General features: G+C 50.9%; 1 protein-coding gene across 6 annotated transcripts in view; it reads left to right on the top strand.

The window, feature by feature from the left end:
- The window catches only part of DNM3 (dynamin 3), a 369351-nt gene that overhangs the window by 272580 nt on the left and 83302 nt on the right, over window positions 1-13469 (top strand). The gene's annotated exons all lie outside the window — the stretch shown is intronic.

The raw sequence follows: 13469 nt of genomic DNA, 5'->3' as shown, positions 1-13469 counted from the left end.
TTAAAAAAATCACATCTGCGAATGCCACCCCCGTCCCCATCAGAAAGGGGGGAGCTGTCAAGCCCAAGGTGGGAGGCTCAAGGCTTCCAAAATTCTAAGGTTGAATTTCACCACCGGTCACAAATGCTGTCTGTCAGTGGGCTCCCTCTAGGTGACAGGCCCACTTTGTTCATGTTTGGGACATTCCTGCCCAAAATTCCGGTTTTCATAATAGGGACCGAGGGTCAGCCCGACCTCCCTGGACAGGTGGCAGCACGTGAACGACGCAGGTGTGCTGGCGTCCGCTTCCGGTTCCATCCCACCGGCGCCTCCGCTCGGAGAACCGCCCTCGGTGCACGGGGGGGCCCGCTCCTGCTTGGTGGCTCGGAAGGTTAGAAGGGTGTGTGCTCAGGGTCTAGATTTCATAAAATTAACATTTTCACTGCTTCCTCTGGATGCCCTGCGAGGAAACTGGCTTTCCTCTCGAACGGTGGGTTTGTGCTGCTGAAGGGAACATCGGCTGGCAGCTCAGATTCAGGGCAGTGCCCTGCCCCGAGCGAGGGCGCCCACCCCTGCTTTTCACCATCAGTGCAAATGTGAACACGTTTGGCACCAGCAAAGCCGTGTCCTTTTTAAAACAATGAGCCCGAACACTTGAGTTCGTTGATAAGCATTGGTAAAACTAAATGAAGGTTTCGGGGGTTCGTTGGTATCGACACCAAGCAACTCTAACCAAATGGGTTGTCATGGTTTTTTAGGGTCCAAGGACTAAACATACCAGCTCATCGTCAGAAAGAGGTTTTAACATTTTTATGCATTACATTATTATATTTTATATGTTTACCACAACGTGCGAGCCTCGCCCAGCAGCAGAGCACTTGGCACAGAAGCTGGTGGCTGCTGGTTGGCAGGGCGATCGTAACTCGTCATCACTTTAAGAGGAAGAGGGACGCTCTTCACAGCCACGCCGCACAGTACCGGGCACCGGGCTAGGATGGCCGGTCCTGCCTGTGACAAAGTCGTGGGGGAGAGTCCTGCCTCGTGAGGGACCTGGGCTCTGGTGGCCCCCATGGCACCTCCCAACGCAACCACAGAAAACCTGTTTTATGCACACAGCTGTTTTCTACAACTCTTTATGATGACTTATTTTGCTAGTATTCTCTAAATTGGATGAAGTCTGAAGTGTATCGTTCAACACTAGAATTTATGTTTGCCAAGGTTTGTATGTAAATTGTATCATAATTCTTTCAAATCCTGCAATACAGAAATGACACATACATTATGCATTCTATATTCTAATTTCACCAAAATGCTTAGTTTAACGGCCCATTTCTCACCTGTCCCTGATGAATCAAAGTTCATGTTAATTTTCCACTCTCAAATGGGACGCCACTGTTTGTTTTTGATACCATCAACGTGCCTCTGCGATGATTCTTTTTACGAACTGGAGAACCAGAGTGTTTCCAGAACCAGAAATGAGGGTTTTCACGCTCATACTAGGTCAGATAATGTGGATTGTAATAAAAGATGTGAGAACTAGAAGTCAGACGAAAGGCGAGATTGTGTCTTTGAGAAGAAAACTTGCCTCAATATTCCCTGAGCTCTCTGGGTGGTTAAATATGTGTGCAAAAAGGAATGACCACATGTTTACATTTTCAAATAGCCATCAGCACAGTTTTACTGTAAGGATTATTAGCAAGTCTGAATCATTGTGGAACTGAGGGTTTGTTTTTTTTTAATGTGCTGGGCTACTCCTTGAGGAAGTAAGCTGAGGGTAGAAGTCATCTAACTGATAAGTACTTTTCCAAGCACCTATTGGGAGCAAGGCTCTCTGGCAGGGGCTGGTGCAAACACAAATGGTCCTTGTTCTCTGCACTTGGGGTTCTCACAGTAGACGGGGAAGAGATGGATATTTCTGTCAATGGTATAGGATGATAAATGAGAGTTCCTGGATCCTAATTTCCTCGATTCCCAAATGTGTAAACCAGCCATGACATCTGCATAAATGATCAGAGATGCATTGCAAAAACTCAGCCCTCGCAGGCCAGTCTCCCCTGGGCGGTCAAAAGAAGATCTCCAGAAGGTTGCACAATCCTTGGAAGATTTCTCGGGGCTTCCGCAGCGAGCAGGAAATGGCTGACTAATTGCACTGTGGGAAAGCGCGAGGTGTTGTGTCTTCAGAGGAAAGCGACCCGAACCCTGAGATGCTCGCAGTCGGGTTGCGTGCGGCGAGGGGAAAGGACCCAGGAGTCTCTGCAGGGGGTCGGTGTGCTCCGGCAGACACCGCCCAGAAACCGTCTTGCTTTTACACGAAACGATGATGTTTTATCACCTCGAACGTTACACAGAAGTTTTACTCATTAAAATTTCTCCATCAATGTCAAGGAAACATATAAAAAGGATCCTGCAAGTGAAAATGAAAATAATTGATGAGGTAAGAGAACTGTTTTGTGAGCCGAGCCAAAGGATTGGGATACTTCATTCTGGAAGAAGAAAAAGAGAGAGAGGTTTTAAACGTGTTCGGGTCATCAGATTACGTGACTGTGATGAGGAGAGACCCTGGGACAGAAATAGAGGCTGCTCGCAAGTTCCGTCCCTGAGACGTTAAGCAGGGACTCCTGCAGCCCAGGCGATGACAACGATGAGTTTGCAATCTGCTGGCCCCTGGAGGGAAGCATCCCCTGGCTCAGAGACCGCCTGCAGGGAAGGCCTCCGCCTCCTGACGTTGGCTGGTTCCCCTCACAGAAGGGACACTCCTGTGGTGGATCCTACCTTTGTCCCAGAGTTACACCTTTTTTAAAAAATTTATCTAACTCTGTTCAGAGTACTGTAGAATTCAACCGGTGCCCTGCATGCCCTTTGCCCTGGGTGGATAATGGCTCTCTGTCTTGCCAGGGTCAGTGCTCCCTAACTTTTATCTCCTTTCCTGATTGAGAGCCCCTTTGGGGGCCCAGGGTGGGGGGGGCAGGCCCGGGGGACGGGGTGCGTGTGCTATCACTGTGTTTCACGATACGTAACACACACAGTTGCCTTCAGGGACTCCCCACGCCAGGGCTCACTCTTCGGCCTGCTGTGGAGGAGGAGGCAAGTCTCTGCGACTCATTAGCCCTCTTTCCCATAAACGCCTCTGCTCTGTCCCGCCGGCACTCAACCGTCAGGGCGCGTGTCAGCGTGCGACTCCCTGGGTGAGTGTACAGACGCACGCTGTGTAGCAGGGCACCCACACCCCTGCCTGCCGAGCTGGGCCGGACTCCCCCACTCAACCCCACCCCCACCCCCACCCCCACCCCGTGCTGACTAGCCCAGAACCCCAGCAGCCCACAGCCACCGATTTGGTTTGGAGATCACACTGTCCTTCTCAGGTGGTGCCTGAGATGGCTGCGACTCCTCCGGCCTGTGACATCGGTCTCCCCGTGCTGAACCCAGGGCAGTAGGTAGGCCAGGGTCTGGCTGCGGAGCCCGCTTTGCTTGTTTTCACGAGCAGTCTGGTTTTGCAAACACAGCCCTGCCAGACAGACGGGGGGGTCATTCCCCTCCTTGCAGTCAGTGCGGGAATGAGTGTGTGCTGAGAACTTCTCGAGATGGTGCTTACTCACCTTTGGTCAGCTCGGATGCTTTATGAGAGCTGGGGAACAATGACTGTGTTGGAGTGGGAAATAATGGGGGGCATTTTAAGTCCCTTTCAATGCACTGGTAGTCAATGTCAAAGCTCATTGACTTGAAATACGCAAGCGTAAAAGAATCTTCAGTTGAGTGTCTCGGGGGAGCAGACGAGTATGAGACCCCCTGCGGGGTCTTGCGCATCTCTGCGTAGGCACAGGACAGCGCGCAGGTATTTGCGCCGGGATCACTCCCAGGTCAGCGCAGAGCCATTGGCAAAGTCATGGTCTCTGTCTATGTACGTTACTGTTGTCCAGTCAGCCTTGATCCTCAGAGGTCCCACTGTCACCATGTGGAGATACAGAGACAGCCCTTGTGCCATCTTTGTGCTGGGGATGCTAAATGGACACACCGGCCCCGCTCTTTCTCCTGGGCTCCACACCCCTCTGCAGTCTCTACCTGCCGACCCCATTCAGTGCTGACCCCCGGACCTCCCCGCCCAGACGCAGCCTCCTCCCATCTCCCAGCTGCTCGTGCCAGACACGTCGGCACCGCCTCAGTTCCTCAGCCAGTTCTAGGGTGTTCTTCCGATTTAGAATCTGACTCCCTCTCCCTGCATCTGCCTCCAACCCAGCCGCCTGGGGCCCGGGGTCTGCAGCAGCAGCCCCGTCCTTGGTGGGTCTCTTTCTGTTCTCGCTGCTCTCCGGGCCGCGTGTCCTCACACGACAGAGATGCCAGAAGCAGTGAATCCGGTCCTGTCACACACCTCTGCCACAGTTCCTCGGGGCCCTTTCGTCCAGCTCAGGGAAGAATCCAAACTTCTTATCATGGCCTTCGAGGCCCTCCCTAATGTGGCCTCTGGCTGGTTGTCTGACCTTAATTTCAGCCACTGCCCCTCGTCCCCCCTGCTGCGGGCCATCAGCCTCTTCGCTCTTTCTCGACTTAGTTGAGCTGGTTCCTGTCCTAGAGCCTTTGCCTCTCCCAGGGACGCCCTTGCCCCAGAGTCTCACATGCCACGGCCCCTCGGGTCACACCCGTGTTTCTGCCCACAGAGGCTCAAGCAGCCTGTCATCGACCTGCCCCTCCAGGCTTCACCCCGGGGCTCCTTCCTTCCCTGGCACCCTCCGCCTGAGGGCCTTGCTAGCCGCCAAGGGAGACCTGATTATCAGAGGTTCATTTGCGTTACCAGAAAGTTCTTTCCGATATCTCTCTGCAACGTGGAGAGTTTCCTCTCCGTTCTCCCCTTTGCGGCAACGGCCTGAAACTCCAGGAGCTTCCGGCCGCTGCCAGCAGTGGGTCGCCTGCTAGAGTCATCCTGAGAACATCTTCCCCCAGCCTTTCCACTTGGTCCGTCTCAACCTTGGTCACCTGGGAGGCTCCCTCCCGCTCCCTAAGCATGGGCCCTGTCGCTTGGGTCGGGCCCCGGAACTGGCCACGGTGGCTGGCAGGACTGGGCCCGTGAAGAGTACAGGCAGCAGAGACTTGGACTCTTTGTGACCAGTCCTCCATTGTCGCTTCCTGACACGGCTCTGCTCGTCTCTCTCTGCTCCTGCAGAAAACCAGGTCCACCTGGATGTTATTGAGAGGTGCGGGTCCTTCTCTGTGTCGTGCAAGGAAGCCAGTCACTGTCACCGGGAAGGGGCTGCGTTGTCTCCTCCTCCAGTTAAACAGAGCGTTGCGGTCGCCTTTGCGTTTCCCTGCGTTTAAAAACGTGCAGTTGCTCCTTATGCAGTAGGTTTTGTTCTGTGCGCCATGCAATCTTCTCCTTTCTATCTTTTTTTTTTACCCTTAAAATTAAATCCAGTAAAATGCGAAAGGCAGAGAAGAGAAATAATCTCCCCAGCTGCTGAGCTGTCCTGGAAGGCAAAGACATCTCAATTTTCAACTTAGTCCTAAAACACAGAATCGTCGCCCTTGGAAACAGCTGTCTGGTCAGAGACGCCTTTGTAGTGTGCATTTTAAACAGCAGTTTTCAAAAACCACTAAAAGCTTTGTAAAGCTCCCCTTTATCTGGGTTATGAATTATTTTCAGTCCTTGGAGTAATTGTTAAGATGATGAAACCGAGGGGAATAAAGCAGATGTCTGTTTTTGTTTTGTCGGTTTCAGGGGGAGGAGGGAGATGCCCGAGGGGTATTGGGGTATACCTGGCACCCGGACAGTGATGACTAAGGGTGTGGCTGTTGGTGTCCCAGCGTTCTGTCCACCGTCGGTCTTCGTGCGCCGGGCCGGGACATACATAAGCTTCACGGGAACGGGGACCTTGTTCGTCTCCATCACCGTGTGTCCCTCGGAGCTTGGCCCAACACCTGTCACATAGCTCCTCGGCAAGTGTCTCTTAAACTGTCAGCCAGCGCCTGGATACTCTAGGGACCATCATCACACAGAGGGACGTGTCGTGTAACCAGGCACACAGCCCGTCCGTCCTTCTGTTGTCTTCTGCGAAGACACCTGGCCTGGTCGTTCTCCTTAACAGAAACTTTGAGTTTGAAGATGTCTATCAAAGTCTCTTCCATTTTTATTGCTCCATTACGGATCTCCAACCCGTGCTTTTATGTCACCCAGCTCTGACATGGCTTGTACTTCTCCACTTCACGGAGTAGGAAGCCCCATAAGTAAAAGGCGGTTGCAGTTCAGCTTGAAGGATGTCTAAGAAAGACATGAAGGGAGCACCGAGGAGAGAATGACTCGTGCCGCGAACGGTACTCGGGGAGGGCTCCGGGGAGGGGGTGTCAGCGCCCAGGCGGGAAGAACCGGTAGAAGTGAGCCAGGGGGTCAAGAGCGGCATGCATCCCCACACCCCTGGCCGTAGGACAGTCACCACCACCGTCATCACCGACTTCTGCGTGACCATCACTCTCTCACACAGGACACGGTTGTCATTGAAGTGCTTGATGTTTGTAAAATCTGATTTACTATCTTCGCCCACCCCAACCCTGGTCACACTGAGCGCAGCCAAGGTGGAGGTGGTGCTGGTTTCCTGGGCCAGCCAGCGCGTCAGCGCCCCCTGTGGGCAGTCCCGCGTCCTGATGGGCCCAGGACATCTTTCTGTAGCCTCGCAAGGAACTGGTTTGTGAAGAAGGCCTGTTTCTCCAAGGGATCAAGACTCATACAGAACTTTCAAACCAAGTTCAAGGAACTGTCATTGATACCACTTGACATGATTAAAATAATAATAATAATAATATCATCGACAGGTAGTAATTTAAAAATAATCTGAAAGGCTCGTTTTGTGGGCAGCCATTGTGGAAAACCAGTGATTCCACGCCATGCCAGCCCCGTCCACCCGTCTGAAATACTCCTCTGCCCTGCTTCCTTGACGAGCGCCTCGGTGCTGATAATCGCACTCCGATGTCCTCACCCCAGCCCCAGGCCCGAGAGTCCTCACCAACCAAACGCCCCCTCGGCATCTGCGGCTCACGGACGCCCGTCGCTCCATGTCTTGTCCCCACTGTCTCCGGCGTGATCAGAGCTGTGCCTTCTGGGACGAGGTATCGCTTCTCCTGTGGGGATCGCCCCTCATAAGTCCAGCTCTTTAGAACCTTACAAATGAGCTCTCAGAGAACTTAGACAATGCATTGTTATCAGTCAGTCATTAACGCAAAAGGAAGATCCCACCTCAGGTGAGTCTCAAAAACTACCTGCCGAAGGGGTAGAGGCCAGGCAGGCATGCACCACCTGCACATTTCCCAGCAGGTGAGAAGGGGTGGCCTTGGTCGTGGGGCCTTTGTTTCCGAGATTGCAGAGACGCTGAGCCAAAGTAGACCCGCCCGGAACCTCTTCTGGCCTGGTACACGAGACAGACGGAGAGTAACCGTAGTTCTGTCTGTGTGTTCCTCCCCAGTTGTCCTTTTTTTTTTTTTTTTTAAATCCCCTTCTAAAGTCTTTCATAGCTTTGGGCGACGTGAAGCTCAGATTGCAACAACAACTTTTTTCCAGGGATATTGTAATATTGGCTAACTTGCCTGCTGGTGGTTATGCCCAAGTAGGCGCATGACCTCTGGCAGTTTGGCTTGTCCTCCTATGGGAAAATCCTTAGGGAAGCTAAGGAGCTGTATTAGAATAAAATAAACAAATTCATGTGGCACCCAGCCTTGCCGCCACATGTAGCATTGTTATTATTTATGGTCCTGAGACACCAGGCCCCCGTTGCCAACCGCCTACCGGGCATTTCCACCCAGAAGGCCCCTGTCACTTCCTGTCTAACCCATCTGAAACCCAAACCATTACCCTCTCTTCAAAGCCACCCCTCACTGTTGGAGTTTTAGGGGGTCAATAAATCACACCCTTCCCTTCCCCTCTGAGGTTCGCATTTGTCGCTGCTGGTTTTAGAAGCACAGAAGACACACAGATAAAGCGGAAAACAAGTGGGTCGAGATCCCTGGCCAAGGGTCTCACTCCCAGTTCAGTGCCCCCTCCCCCCCCGCCAGCCCCAGCCCCAACCCCAGCTGAGTGCCCACAGGCCTCCAGCGCAGGCGGCTCACCAGAGCATCCCGGAGTGCAGGGGGGCGGGAGGCGGGAGGAGGCGTGTGTCCTGCGGGCACAAGCTCGCTCAATGTCTGTTTCAGAAACACCAGTCCGATCCGCCAGCTCTCCCCCTCTTATGGGGGGGAGACCATGACACGGGCAGAGAAGGGGCCAGCAACCCCAGCCCCCTCACTCGGCCAGCTGGGAAATCCAGTTCCCATGAAGGGGTGGCTCCGAACCTGCCTGTTTGTCATTGAGGTCACCTTCTTAGCTGATGTGACATCAGATTGTGTTAGCATTTGCCTAGGAACAAGAACATTTCGATACCCAATAGTCCAGATCGTAAGAATTTCCACCAACGGCCTTCCTAACGATCCTTTTCGCCATCAGTGTGACCCCACAGTGACAACCGCACCTCCCCCTGAGCTCCTCCTCTGCGGAACACCCACGGCGCCTGGCTCCGTGGCCACTGGCAGCCCCAGACAGTGAGGGCCAGTGGGGACGCACCCCACCCTGTCGCTGCACTTACCGCGAATGTTTTGTAATACTGTTACACCTTACTTTATTTTTAAACTTACAGTTAAAACATCCCCTCTTACAGCTTAAAACATTTCTTTTAAACATTAAAAATTTTTATTTAAAACTTCTTTTTTGGCTCTTGACTGTGTCAAGAAAAGGAAATAGCAAAGGTTGGATATCGAGTCAAGCCCGGTGAAAGCACGTCGTGCCTCTGGCAGTGAATGATGCATGCAGGAGGGGTCTGGTTTTACGAAGGTGAAGTGTGGAGAGCCTAAAGGCAGCGAGAATAATGCATAATAATAATTTTTGTAGTTTGTATATTTTATTGGATATTCACCCAAAATCTGTGGGTTGCTGGGCATCCCGTGAAGCGATGCTCTTCATACATAATAACCTTTATTATCACAGTAGGCCTGAGGTGGATACTGTCATTATCCCCGCTTTATAGGTGGAGGCACTGAAATTCAGAGAGGTCGCCTCACCCGGTGTCGTATCGGATAATACATGGCCCAGCCTGGACTTCGACAGGGGTTCGTGGTCTTAACTATATTCTACATTTCACTGACATTTGTAAAATTGACTCTCTAGAAAGCAGGCAAAAATTCCACCAATATTGCTGCTAGAGATTTGTGGTCGGTGGTTGGCATCCCATTTTTCGAAAATCCTTTTAAAATAGAACAAATGCACGGGAGGGAGGGCTGCATTATCTAGAAACCTCTTCATATTAGAAACATCTGAAAAAATTGGCAGGAGGGTTGGCTCAGGGGCTAAAAGACCTGGGGGACACGTAATATCTGGTCTGAGATGTTTGAAGAGCTGTCATAGCCCTCATGAGATGTGACTGAGGGTTCTACATATAATCAAAACAGGGTCTTATCACGTGGCCGTGTCCTCTTCCGGGTGCAGCGCTTAAAAGCCCTCTCTGCGTGGGATACAATTTCTCAGGCTCATTTTTCACGCGGAGGTGACTTTTATTTTTTCAAACTGTAAAACACATAGTTCAGCTTGATTTCCTAGCAGAGTCGTTCAGAAGCTCGTATCTGCATGATTGCAGCCGAAATAGACTAAACAAAAGAATGCAGCCGGTACAAATTGCTGCGGGTTATCTGTGCGGCCCCGGCATGTGGTGAGAGCCTGGAAGCGGCTGGCGCAGGATTTACGAGGCTTCCCGTAAATCAGCTCGGTCAGTGTTTCAAACCTGCATCCAGCTCGCCTTGGATGTCTAGACACAGCCTGAGATGCAGCGTCAAAAGTGGGTAAAGACGAAGCTGCCAAAGCCACCAGGAGTCTCTGACCTTCTTCTAATGTTTCAACCGGATAATTATTTTCCCTCTCAAGAATTTGGCTACCCTTGGAGGGGGGAAAAAAATCAAGATTTTCCATGTGAAGAGCCCCTGAAAGAAAATACTCTGGAGAAAGGTCACGGAGAATGGGCCAGAGCTGAATTCCTCAGATCTGCACCCTTTCTGCGTCGCGTGACGTCCAGCTGGCCAGGAGCTGCGTGGCGTCCGTCCAGCTTGGCTGTCCCCGTACCTTTGCATCTTTCAGGGCTCGCTGGGCAGAGGAAACGCCTCGAGTGGAAACCTAAATGGAAGGAAAATAATTAGATAATTAAAAACTGATGAGTTTTTGATCCCATCAAGATAATCCATTACCCTGTCTGCTTTGTAGCGACGATAGGATCTTCCGGATTTTCCAAAAATAAACGTCCGTACTTGGAGAATACATTTTCTCTAAACGGGTCCCACGTTTAATTGAAATTGCTCACTCTGCTTATTGTGATTTGCCTTTTAAAACTTTTTAATGTTACGTGCTCTGTAGAAAGTTCATGATTCGATCAAAAAATGATACAAGGTGGTTTTAAAAATAAGCACAGTCCGAGTTCATTCTCTTATTCATTCACTCATTCACTCATTCATTCATTCATTCATTCAACAAATTTTTGTTTTAAGGAGGCCACATGCCGAGACTGGGGTAGGCCCAGGTTGTGCCAGTCCTCGGCTCTGGGATCTCGGGAAAGTCAGCTAATCTCTCTGGGTCTTAGTGCCCTCAGCGGTGAAACAGCTCCGTTACCAAGTTGGCGGGATTGCTCTGAAGATGAAATGAGGGTTTTTTTTTTAAAGATGGTAAGAAATTAGAAGTTTCTCCTCGACCCTTCTCCATCCATCGCTGTTCCCACAAATCACACACAGTGGAGGTGGAGCGTCTCAGAAGCCTCGGAGAGTGGTCGTGTCAGTCAGCTTTGTGCGAGACTCGTGGAGTGGCCTGGGTGGGGGGTCTGTGCATGGCCAGTGCACGCTTCCCCCCGATCGAGAAAGTGGGCTGAGCAGGAAGACAACGAGAAGAAACGTCCGCCCTTCCTCTCTGAGGCAACGGGAGAAGTGGAGTGCGGCCTCAGCCAGAAACCCAGCCCGCCCGCCCACTTGCAGGCCGATTCAGAACGGGAGCCCGAGTCAGGAGTCACAGATGGGGACGTGCAGGTGGAAAGAGCGCCTGGTGATAAGCATTTATTCAAGTTACACCTTGAGTTCCATCTAAGTAATTGCTTAAGTGTAACAACATCGAATGCAAAAGTAAAAAAAGAAAAAGAAAAATAGGAGACTCTTAAAGAGATGTGGAAACAATAATTCAGAAACACTCTAGGTATCTACTAATAATTCAGGAACAATCTAGGTTTCCGCTGTAGAGACAAGTGTCTACAATACTTGTGGACAGGTTAGCGGTTACCGTGAAAGTGGGGGAACGTAAAAGCTTCTGAAGTCTTCAGTAAATCAAGAATTATTTTACTCCTGAATCTCATATATACAAAAATGAACTAAAGAATGATTTGGAAAGCTTAAAAATGATCCTTTACCTGTAGAATTGAAAACCTCTAAAAAATATAGAAGCCAGAAAGGCCGTTTGTTTCCCACCTTCCACAAAGGAAACAGTGAAGAGCGTTCTAAAAAAAAATTCCAAATGACAACACTAAACCCAAGCATAGAGCTACGGCAAGAAATAAACATGAACAAAACTTCCCAGAATCTCTTGGGGGATAGATTGATGAGCCAAAAAAGTGGTACCGTCTCTGTCCTAACGTTGTTTACAGGCTAGCTGGGAAAACAGACAGTATCAAATTTAATCAGTAAATGAGAAAGGAAAAGAAACTCCCGTAGTTCCAAAATCACGCCTGTGATCAGGGCCACGCAGGGAAAGGTAACCGTGAAAGAGGAAGAGTGGGTGAGAGGGGAGCCGACCCGCAGGGGTGTCAGGGAAGTGACGTGTGGGGACGTGGCGACGATTCCCGAGGCAGAGGAGGAGTTAACTCGGCGACAGGGAGGAAAGAGCGCAGTGGAGGGAGCAGGCTATTCAGACACTCGGGAGCGAGGGTGGCCCACTGGAGGGGGTCAAGGAAGGCCAGGGCGGCCGGAGCAGCGAGAGCAGGGCGAGCAGAGTGTGAGAAGAAGCTGAGAGGAAGGGGGTGGTGGGCCTCGCTGGCCCCATCTGGGGTGCGGTTTTTCTCCTAAATGCAGGTAGCTGTTAGAGTGTTTTAGACTGGGAGTGAAGACATCCACTCCCAGCCCTGGCTGGCATAGCTCAGTGGATTGAGCGCGGGCTGGGCATAACCCCCAGCAACCACACATTGATCTTTCTCTCCCTCTCTCTCTCTCTCTCTCTCCCTCCCCTCTCTAAAAAATAAATAAAATCTTAAAAAAAAAAAAGACATCCACTCCCATCCTGAGAGCATGGTGAGGGTTCAGGGTGGACAGCAGACTTGAAGGGGACCTGTGACCCTGGGAGACCGCTGAGAACATGATAATGAGAGGGAGGTCAGTGTACCAGAGTGCACTGTCAGGTGGCGAAGTGGAAGAGGGGCGTGGGGGAGCGGAAGGTGGCTGAGGCGCTCCCCGAAATGTCTGGGTCACACTGCTGCGGCACGGACTGGGAACGCCAAGTCGGGCATCAGCCGCCGCCACTCACGTCAGGGAGCCTTTGGGAGGCCCACGCGGAGGAGTCAGTGGGCGGCGGGAATCTGGAACGGGCCCAGACTGGACGTGCAAACAGGGGAGCCACCTGGGTTCGGGTGTGGCCGGGGGGGCTCAGGCGCGCAGGAGAACACCTTGGGAGAGAAGCAGGAGGAGGCGGTTCATCCTGCACCGCTGCTGTCTGTCGACATTGGACTTGCTCTCCTGGAAAGGTGATTGGAACGTGTACCAACCAGTGTCTTAAAAAACGATCATAACTTCGATCCTGTGACTCTGTTTGTAGGAATCTACTCTCAGAAAATAATAGTAAATGTGACAAAGGCTTATGGATAAAGTATTCACTTAAGCATTATTTATGATTGCAAAAAAAAAGATAATGACGTAATTGGCTAACACTAGAAAAAAGTTAAGGAAATTGCCATACATTTATAATAATGGTTATTGTCATAATTTGATGTGCATAAAGATGGAATGGTGTAAGTAGCTGACTGTGGTGCCGTAGTAAATGAAATAGGACACAAAACTGATAAATACGGAGACAAAACTCAACTGTGTGGGAAATGCAGAGAACAAGAATACAAAGAAATAAGACGATCTGTAAACAGTGAAACAAGGGTGAGGCCACCATTTTCTCTTTTACCCAGTTTCCAGGTTTTTCAAATGGGCATGTGCTACATCCTTTGTGTTACTTTGTCGCTAGCAAAAGGAATACAAAATTGTAGCTTTGGCCTGGTTACGAAGATGCACTCGGTAAGCCTCACACTCCGTCCACTCCGTGCCGGCGAAGGCTCTCTCCTCCCGCAACTCCAACGGGCGTTTCTGTTTTAAATCCGGCACCGTCTTTTTGGTTTGTAAGATTCCTGCCGTGCATTTTAAAGTTTCCGGAGCTACTCAGTCTTGTAAAATGGTTTCCCAAAATTGATCTGATTACCAGGCCACAG

Source organism: Phyllostomus discolor, chromosome 14 (genome assembly GCF_004126475.2).
Source record: "Phyllostomus discolor isolate MPI-MPIP mPhyDis1 chromosome 14, mPhyDis1.pri.v3, whole genome shotgun sequence".
Lineage (NCBI taxonomy): Eukaryota > Metazoa > Chordata > Mammalia > Chiroptera > Phyllostomidae > Phyllostomus > Phyllostomus discolor.
Note: the sequence above shows the minus strand (reverse complement) of the source record. Positions and strands in the feature narration are given on the sequence as shown.